Source organism: Magnolia sinica, chromosome 8 (assembly GCF_029962835.1).
Source record: "Magnolia sinica isolate HGM2019 chromosome 8, MsV1, whole genome shotgun sequence".
Taxonomy (NCBI): domain Eukaryota; kingdom Viridiplantae; phylum Streptophyta; class Magnoliopsida; order Magnoliales; family Magnoliaceae; genus Magnolia; species Magnolia sinica.
Genome location: NC_080580.1, coordinates 20,811,971 through 20,822,114, shown reverse-complemented (window position 1 = coordinate 20,822,114; position 10,144 = coordinate 20,811,971).

Genomic DNA, 10,144 nt, shown 5'->3' with positions numbered 1-10,144 from the left:
CACCCTCTCTCTTAAATAACCATATATGTCAAGTACACATCACATAGCACTCACCCTTTCACCCATCACGCCCATCCCTCACTTCTCTTACAACCCTCTCTCTCTCTCTCTCTCTCTCTCATTTCTCAACACAACTCCCAAGCTAGCAAAAAAAATGCACATCCATGCATTCCAAGAGAGAAAAATGACTTTGTGTGGCCTACCTTTCCCATCCCAAAAACCTTCATCCTAGCTATTCAACTCTCATCACCCTCCATCAATGTGAAGCACAAAGAGATCGGCTTTCTAACAGACCAAGAAGATCGAACGGTGGGTGCTTATTAGGATAGATTTTTCATGTTTTGATGATGGCTAAGTGAGGCCTACCGATTGATGGTATGGATCTCACTTTGGACCCTAGGTGTGGCCGATGGCCTGCCTTGATGCTCATGATCATTCCATGATGGGGCCATTCTCCATAGACCCCATCATGATGTTTATTTTCCTTACATGAAAGAGGTCATCTAGACCGTCCATTTTGGGTGGAGAAAGGATCTCAACCGTTGATCTTTGATTTGGTGGGTCCACATGTATTGGGACCCACTTGATGTATGATTGAATGCAAGGGAGGGCTCATAGTGGCGGATCCCTCCATCACACGTGTCCCACTCCCTTTCTCTCTCTCTCTCTCTCCCTCTCCTTTTCATTTCTTCTTGTATGATAATGTGGCTGTGTGGCCTACCTGGATGGACCCCACCATGAAGCACGTATTTGGTCCAAGCCATCTGTGGGTGGGGCCCACTTTACATATGTGTTGTGTCCACACCATCCATCATTTGGTGGCCCACCTAAGCAGGGCCCACCTTGTAAAGCCGTTTGCCCAAAACCGTCCAGCGTCCAGGGACGCTGGACGTTAGCTGAACAAAAAAAAAGGGATTTTCTTTGGGTTTTGGGGTGGACCGCTCATGCAGGCCTCACCTTGGTGTATGAGTTCAATCCACGCCGTACATCCTATTTACCAACTCATTTTAAGCGTTGAGCCGAAATATGAAGCTGATCCAATCTTTTGGCAGGCCATACTTTTGAAAATAGTGATTTTCACCATTTAAAGTCACTTTAATTTTTTTACAAGCTGAAAGATGCCTAATATTGGGCTTGATGGATTTTTTATGGGCTGTAGAAACCAGTGGGCGAGGTGGATTCTTCCGATGTGGGCCCCATGTACGAAAAACCTCGGAAAAATGAGATTTAAAAAAAAATATATATAAAAACAAATTTAGGTGCAGCGCCTGCTGCTGTTGTGCAGCAGGACGTTGCTAGTGTCACCGTGAATGGGCAGGGACCCACGGTCCCAGCCGTGGGCCCCACCATGATGTTTGGTTATCATTCAACCCGTTCATTAGGTGGGCCACTTTTAACAGTGGGCCCCCTCCAAAGATCAGCCTCATCCAAAGCTCAGGTGGCCCACGTCATCGGAAATAGTGAGGTGAACCGTCTGCCCTTGAAACCCATTTTGGGTTCACAGAAGTTTTGGATCATTACGAAATTTGTTTTTCCTCTGCCTCCAGGTCTGCGTGACCTTAACAGCAAATTGGATGGAAAATTTACGTTATGGTGGGCCCCATGTGGGACCCACCTTGAAGTAGATTGGCTGGTGCATCTCACACCAGCCATATATGGCTGGTGAATTGACGTCACCAAGTCTTGTAGCCTCCATGAGGTATGTGTTTCATTCACCACCGTCCACAGCTTGGGATGGTGGAAACCACCATGATTTATGTGTTTTATCCACACCATCCACACCTGGACGGTGGGACCCACCATGATGCATGTGCCGCATCCAAACTGTCCAACCATTTTGAAAGCTCATTTTATGACATGAGCTAAAGAATGAGTCCGATCCATAGTTCAGTGGGCCCACCCTTGGTGTTTGTGTTATATCCAAACCGTCCATTTAATTGGTGAGCTAATTGGTGTGGCCCATCTGATATACAAAAGGCCCATGTGATTAGGCCCATCTTGGTGTATTTGTGGCCTATTGTTGAGGCCCACGGTGATGTATTTGGAGCCCATGGGTTGAGACCCATTGTGATGTATTAAGGCCCATGGGTTGAGGCCCATTGTGATGTATTTGGAGCTCATGGGTTAAAGCCCATTGTGATGCATTAGGGCCCATGGGTTGAGGCCCATTGTGATGTATTCAAGGCCCGTTGTTGAGGCCCATTGTGGTGTATTTAAGGCTCGTTATTGAGGCCTACCTTGATGTGTATGAGGCCCGTTGTTGAGGCCCACCTTGATGTGTATGAGGCCCATTGTTAAGGCCCATTTGATGTATTTGAGGCCCATGGGTCGAGGGCCAATGGGATGTATACAAGGTCTATTGCATTGTATGATTTCATCATGGGTTATGTAATGACATTTATGGCAGGCCATGCCTTGGGAGCAATGTTGGTTTGACGTCCACATTATAAGAATAATGTTGGTTAAATGTCCGCATTATAACTCTCCTTAGGGCCCATTGATAGGCCCATATTTGTTATGTGTAGGCCATCAAGGCCCATAAGGCCCGTCTTCATTGTGAGGATAGTTCATCACCATATAAAATGCTTAGTATAACTCTATAATTCATGCCCATACGCATCATGTCTATGCCTGATATGAGGAATGTTTGATCATAGCATACGCCATTAGGCAGACTATTTACAAGACTCCTTATGAAACGGAGTGCCCACGTTATCGCGCTATACGCGCAGGATTGTTGCATGACTGGATAGTGTGACTCATGCATCTCGCATATATGTGACTTGATCATTGTACGCCCTAGCGACATCAAGGCCGTGGCCTCCACAGACACATCGTGGATGGCCAGATGGGACACCGAAAATGCTTGGTTCTAGCACTGTGGGCACATAGGATGTCCTTGGGTGAAAATTTCAGAACCTCTTGAGTACTAGGAGATGCTTTAACATTTAGACCGAGTGAAATATGAGCGCCGGTGCCTATACCATGAGGTTGTGTCTTCCACTGTGTCATGGTCGGTTGAAAGGGGGTGTGGCCTTATCCGCCCAAGTGAGAGGTTATAAGCTAGGCTGAGTATGACCAGCTCGTAAATGGGTCCGCTATCGACGAGCCGAGTAGGTATTGGCAGACTGTTGGCTAGGCGGATAGTGAGGTCTCTTCCACTCACTAGGCTGTACAGCTAGGGTGGAGGCAGTCGGTGTTGAGTGTAATAGACCCCGGCAATTTCTCCAAAGAGCAACTGTACTAATATGTGGACTTATTGAGCAGGAATTACATATCCATTAATTCATTCACTATCCACTCGGGCTGGTGGTACGTAACTATTTGTTACTTGTACCTTCGCATGACCACAATTTCGGTTGGGCGCGCGATTAACCTGAGATCAGGAGTTTACCACATTGAGTCGAACTATCTAAATTTAGGTATGAGACTGGTTTGGATAGAAGTCCCTTGTGGTGGAGCCCGTAGCCTGCGATACTACGTACTATCACCCCGACTTCACATTCCAGCATGGTCATTTCATTCACACCGCATATTACATTGCATTTGCAGTACTTAGCATTTTAGGTTACTATGTTTTTGCACTTATATGGCCTAGATGAGGTTGATGGTATTCATGGCTTGTCAGGATTTGCATATTGCATTGCATCCTCAGCATCTGTTCTTGTCTTGTTATGTTTTGCATCGCATAGCCTTGGTACGGCTGATAGTATTCATGGACTTACCAGTATATTTTCGCTTACTCTGATATCGTATGATTCGTGATCTTGTCAGTATTTCCGTTTATTCCAATGACATATGATTTATGGGCTTTATAGTATACTTGGCACTTATCTTATGCACACACTTTCACCACCCTCTAAGCTTTTGTAAGCTTATGTATGATAGATGCGTGCAGGTGGCGTTAGGTTGGAGCAGCATTGAGCTTGGAGCGTGCAGCTATCCTCTGGAGCTTTGATTTTGATACATGTATTTCCCTTTCAGCATTGTATCCAAATGATTATATTAGTGGATATGTGATGATGATGTTACCTTTATGATTTGGGTATACTTGTAGTTATGCTCCATACAAAAAAAATCATACTAAAAATCCTTCTTGTAGGATCCAAGGATCGGAATTGAGCGCATGCGCACTGGAAGCCGAGAATAGGGTACTACGGAGGCTGTCAGCACCGGATTCGGCGATCAAAAATTTTGTGAGCCCGGTTTTCGAGTTTGGGGCGTGACATGGGGCCATTAGACCAATGTTTTAGATCATGTACAATGGGTTCTTCATGCTTCAAATGAAAACCAGAGAATACTGTAACTCCCCTGCATTCAAAGCATCAATGTAGGAGTTTGTTTCCTCCTCCATGACTATAACTGTAAAAAGATATGAAAAAGAGAATAAACTCCATGGAAAATGGCACGAACTCGGATAGAGTTACCAATCTCTGACTATCGATCTCTTCTCTAGTTCAAGTCTGAGGTAACAAGCTATTGGCATGGTAGTCTTGTAGCTTGGAATAACACCACTTTCTTCTACAACTAAAATAGATTCCAATGTGATGCAAGACGTATGTACGCGACTAAATAATTAAGTAAGATCAATCAATAACTTAATCTAAATAATCAAAATTTACAAAATATACTAAATCATCAAATATACTAAGAATCAAGTATGTAATTATGAGAAGTTCATGTCACATATGTCAAACTATGCGATGCATGAAAATTAAATACTAAAAGATGAGATCTCATAGATGTAGGAACATCCAAGTGGCATAAATTTTAGTTTAATTTCAAAAAGGAAAAACTAACACTACCTAGGGTTTACTCAATTAGGTTTTAGTCCAACTTAGGATTCATGGGATTGTTTGTGCACTGATTTGTGCAACTTATTTAATCACGTAAGTCATTGTGTCAGGGAGTCGGTTGAGCCCTTAGAAACTGAAGACCAAAGAAACAAGTAGAGGTGGAGCATAAAGGAGCAAAGAAAAGGTATATGAGGTGCCTTAATGACTCTAACCCTTGACCTAAAACAACCTAAACCTCTAGATAATCTTAAACCTAATAGATAAACTCTTTATTGATCATGCCTTAGACCTAAGAGCCTTATTCGAATATACTTAGATTGGCTTTAGAGGTCCCGAGTTGCTGAAAAAACTGTACAATTTTATCAACCTTTGATCTCACCGAACTCACCTTTGATCCAATCGAAATCGGTTAAAACAAGTTAGCATGATATGAACAAAGTTAGGTAATTCAGCTACAACTAAATGCCACATTCGGTCTTACCAAATACTACATTCGGTGTAACTGAAAGTGCCAAAATATGTCCAATGGCTTTTCTGTCTAATTCAATGTGACCAAAGCTTAGTTCGGTTGGACTGAAGACTAGCCGTTTCTATCTGTTTTATGACTATTGGAACTTAATTCATTTATATAAAGCATCTAGTCTTTAGGCATTTTTAATGATTTTTTGGTGTAATAAAAGCTTAGGTAAATTCCCACTCATATTCCACACCCTAAGCCTCTAATCCCATGAGATTTTATTCATCTTCTTGAGCTTTACCATTCTAATGAGGATTTGAACCTCAATATTGAAGATGAACTCAATCTCCATAATTTTTCAGAGATTAGACCTGACCTTATTGGTATACCCTTTGTCTAAATACTCTAGAACACTCTTATAGGTGAATCTTTTGGGATTACAACCTTTTATTAGTTGTAGGAGATTCACCTAACCTCCCATCACCTTGGTTACCTCAACAGAGCATCGCATGCAAGACATTTAATTATGGAGCTGAAGCATTAACAATGCATCGACATCAACTATCGGGGAAGCAACTAGAAGCTGATTCAAGGCACGTGAGAGTATTGAAGAAGCATATTAAGATAGCACGTCAATAAGGCTTAATCTGACAAGTAAGGTTGTCATTTGTATAGTCCATGTACACTCCTTCATTGTGTAGGATTAAGTGTAAGAGTTTGATTGTCAAACTCGATTGGGTTTTTGTGCAGGACATAAATCAAGTTTTTGTATAGGCAACCAACACGGGTGCGTGCATGTACATTCTTGTGTAGGATCGAGGTTCGTAGCTAGCCTATAGAAACCATGTAAGCATCTAAGGGAGTCAGTCCTTGTGTAGGATTGTAAAAGTTAGATATGAATCTAATTTAAAACCCTAATAGTTAAATCTGGTATACTTTTAGGTTAAGTGTATCCGCCAATAGTAAAGTAGAAAAACCAAACCACTATATATGCTTGTATTAGAAATTGTCTTTTGAGCACTTGTTTAATTATGCTTAATGATTAATTAATGAATTATATATGCATGATTAGATGAATGTTATGAGTTAATAGGTAGCACATCTCACATACACATGTACAATATCATTTATAAACTAATTGCTTCATTAGCATATCATTTGCAGTCTATGTGATTGAATCCTCTATTGGCTTGACAGCCTTAAAGTTAATTGTCTTAATTAGTTTTAATCAAAAGTTAGTTTAAGTAAGCAATTGTATGTTTAATTGGTAAAAAATGTATTTAATCCTAATCACCCTCCTCTAGGACATAACCTTCATTCCATAGCTCCGCCTAACTTTCACTCATAGCCCATGGCCCACCACCACATGCAATTTAAGTGATTTGGGGAAAAAAGTGTAAGAGGCTTCAAGCCTTAATAGAAGGGAATTGGGGATTTGGATGGTTGGAAGTTTGGAGTTTATGGCCAATTAGAAAAATTGGGAATCTAGGGATTAGGTGATTTAAGAAAACTTGGATATCATGTGGACCATCCATCATCTGGGCCCACATTAATATAGCGTCATCCATCATGTGGGGCTCACCTTGATGTGGACTGTCCATCATGTGGGCCTTACCTTCGATGGGGACAGTTCATGATGTGGGGACTCCTTTGATAAGGACCATAAGAGAGCCCCCTCCTTTGACATGGAGAGAGAAAAAAAAGTAACAAGTCAAAAAGCTACACACACACACACACACACTTATTAAGATAAGTAGTTTTTAGCATTGAGTTACTTTTACAATGATTCTTACTAAATTAACTTAAGTGAAAAAAGTAACTTAATGACTTAAAATAAGTTAAAAAGTAACTTATTTGGTGGTATCCAAACAGGCCCTTAAGACGCTACTTTCATTGTATTATTCCACTCATCTCCAAGGTGATGAGGGAAACCAACTATAAATTATAGACTCATCCCTTTAATATAAAATATTCGATGGTCGTAGAAACAACACATTTCCCTTCTAATGCCACGAATGGCGTCTTGCAATGAGGAATTCTTGCTTATTACATCTCCTTAACACACGAACTTTGTAGAGAATGACATTGGAAAATCTGACTTATAGGCCAAAGGACTTTCTGAGTGTCCAAAGTCTCGATCCAGGGATTTTGCCTTTGCACTACTGTAATGATTCTTCATGGACGGTCACCCAAAGGACCTCTCTGGCTTGTGCCCAGCTAATCTCGGGCTTCTAGATCCCTAAAGAGAAATGACTTAATAACCATTGCTAGGAAAGTTTTCCTAGATTTTATTCTAGTAAAAATGGTCAAATTTTTTTTTTTTTTAAAGATAGTTGTTGCGAAAGTGCTTTCTCTTCTCAATCAATAGTTGTGTAACCTTTTCAATTATAATTTCTATAACTAAGCTGAATTTAAAGCAACTAAAAGTAAACACCACGAGCATTTAACCCAATTACCATGATTTTAGAAATGACATTATCACGAGTTGGGTTATAGTTGATAGGACCCGCCGAATACCTCTCGCTCTGATAATAGGTGTAGGATAACTAACCGCTTGCTCTAAAAGCTTGAAATGACAGAGCATGATGAATCAATCCCTTTATCTCATAGCCCAATCCGCATATCTCATGGGTTAAGTCCTTGGCTAAACCCCCTCGTGGGCCTCACATCATATGGGTTCTGCCTCGCATGAGCCATCCACCTCACATGGGTGGGGCTTGTTCACAAATCCAAGTGTAGGGTAATGATTTAGTAATAATCTTGGTAAGACCGAAGTCGAATCCACAGGGACTGAAACTTGTACGTTTCTGAAATTAACTAGGAACAGAACTAGAAGAAGATATAAAACTAATTCTAAAGTAATTAAGAGAGTAATTGTGAATTAAGTAATTAAAACTAAGAATTTAAATGTAGGAACTAGGGTGCTAAGGATCCACTTGTAGTGATTAGGGAGTCCTCTTGCTTGATTCAAGTAATACAATTAGAATTGGAGTCATATCCTATTCAATTGGAAAATATATTAATAAAATCAAATATGAACTTTAATTGACCTAATTCTCAATGAGGAGAACTATGATAATTGAAGGGATTCCATCACCGAACCATACCCAGGAGACAATGGCAAACAACAGAATTTACCAATCCCATAATCTCAAAGAAGGAGAATTGTGAAGATTAGGAAGGATTCCATCACCCTATCATGCCCAATGGATGATGGTAAACAACAAGACTTATTAATTTCACAATCTCAAATCAGGAAAAGAAGATACTCAAAGCTATTGCAGATCTACTGTAATTTGAGTCACAATAAACTATTAAAAACTGAAAGTATTCCTTAAATATCAAATCGGAATCTATGGAGTTCAACATAAACATGAATCAAAGCAATAGAAACATCTCATCATGGTACAAGCTTCACCTCTTAGCCCTAGCTAAGAGGTTTAGCTAACTATAGACATGATTGGACCAAAGTGTCTTAAGAAAAACATGAAAACAACTAAGAAATAAGAAAAAAAAACTCTCAGCGACGGCTTCTCCACCCTTTTGCTCCACTCCTTAAACCCTAGAAAATGCCTTGGAACATCTTAGGGAATCCTATTTATAGTTGTGGAACTCCAACTTTCATACCTAGTTGGAAAACTCTAGAAACCACCTCAAATTTATGCAGTTTATTAAAATAGACTTTATTCTGCGCAGCTTTCCAAAATAGGCTTCATTCTGCGCAATTTCACAAAATGACCTAAAGTTTCAGAATATGCTTTTTCAGGACAATTTCAGGATTCATTTTCTTCACTTCAAATCTTTGATTCTCTTTATTCCTCACTTGGTTTTCTTGGATCTTTGATATGTAAATTCTTTAATCTTGGTCTTCTAAGATCCATCCCCTGCCTTGGTGATTCTTGATAATCAAATCCATGCTTTTAGCACCCTTTTCAATCCAAGCTCTTAAATTCACCTTGCAATATAAACATGAGTAAAATAGAACATTAAGCATTATCATGTTCATAAAACCAAGATATAAATGAGGGATAATATGCAATATTTGACCCTCAATAGGGCCCTCCTCACATGAGCTATCCGCCTTATACGGGCTGCCCATCCCAAGTGTGCCCTTGCATTAATCACCCCCCGGTGAGGAGTCTCAAACACGAGACCCCCCGCTCTGATACTAGATGTAGGATAATTAACCCTCTAAAAGCTTGAACTGACAGAGCATAATGAATCAATCCCTTTATCTCATAGCCCAATCCCCACTTCTCATGGGTTAGGTCCTTGGCTGAACCCCCTTGTGGGCCCCACATCATATGGGTTCTGCCTTGCATGAGCCATCCACCTCACATGGGTGGGGGCCGCCTCACACGAGTTATCCGCCTTACACGGGCTGTCTATCCCAAGTGTGCCCCTACATTAATCACCCTCCGTAAGGAGTCTCGAACACAAGACCTCCTGCTCTGATACTAGATGTAGGATAACTAATCACTTGCTTTAAAAGCTTGAACTGACAAAGCATGATGAATCAATCCCTATATCTCATAGCCCAATCCCCACATCTCATGGGTTAGGTCCTTGGCTGAATCCCCTCGTGGCCCCCATATCATATGGGTTCTGCTTCACACGAGCCATCCACCTCACATGGGTGGGGCCCGCCTCACACGAGCTATTTGCCTTACACAGGTTGCCCACCCCAATTGTGCCCTTATATCCCACTGGCCACCCTACTTGAGTCCGGTGTGAAAATGCTCATATATTAACAATCCACTAAATCATAAGATTTATAGATATTGATTTAGTTATGTCACATGGGAAATATATGTCTTATATATACAGCTAGACACATATTTCAATACATAGAAGATAATGCCTTTCCTTAACCCTTAACCCTTACCAAATC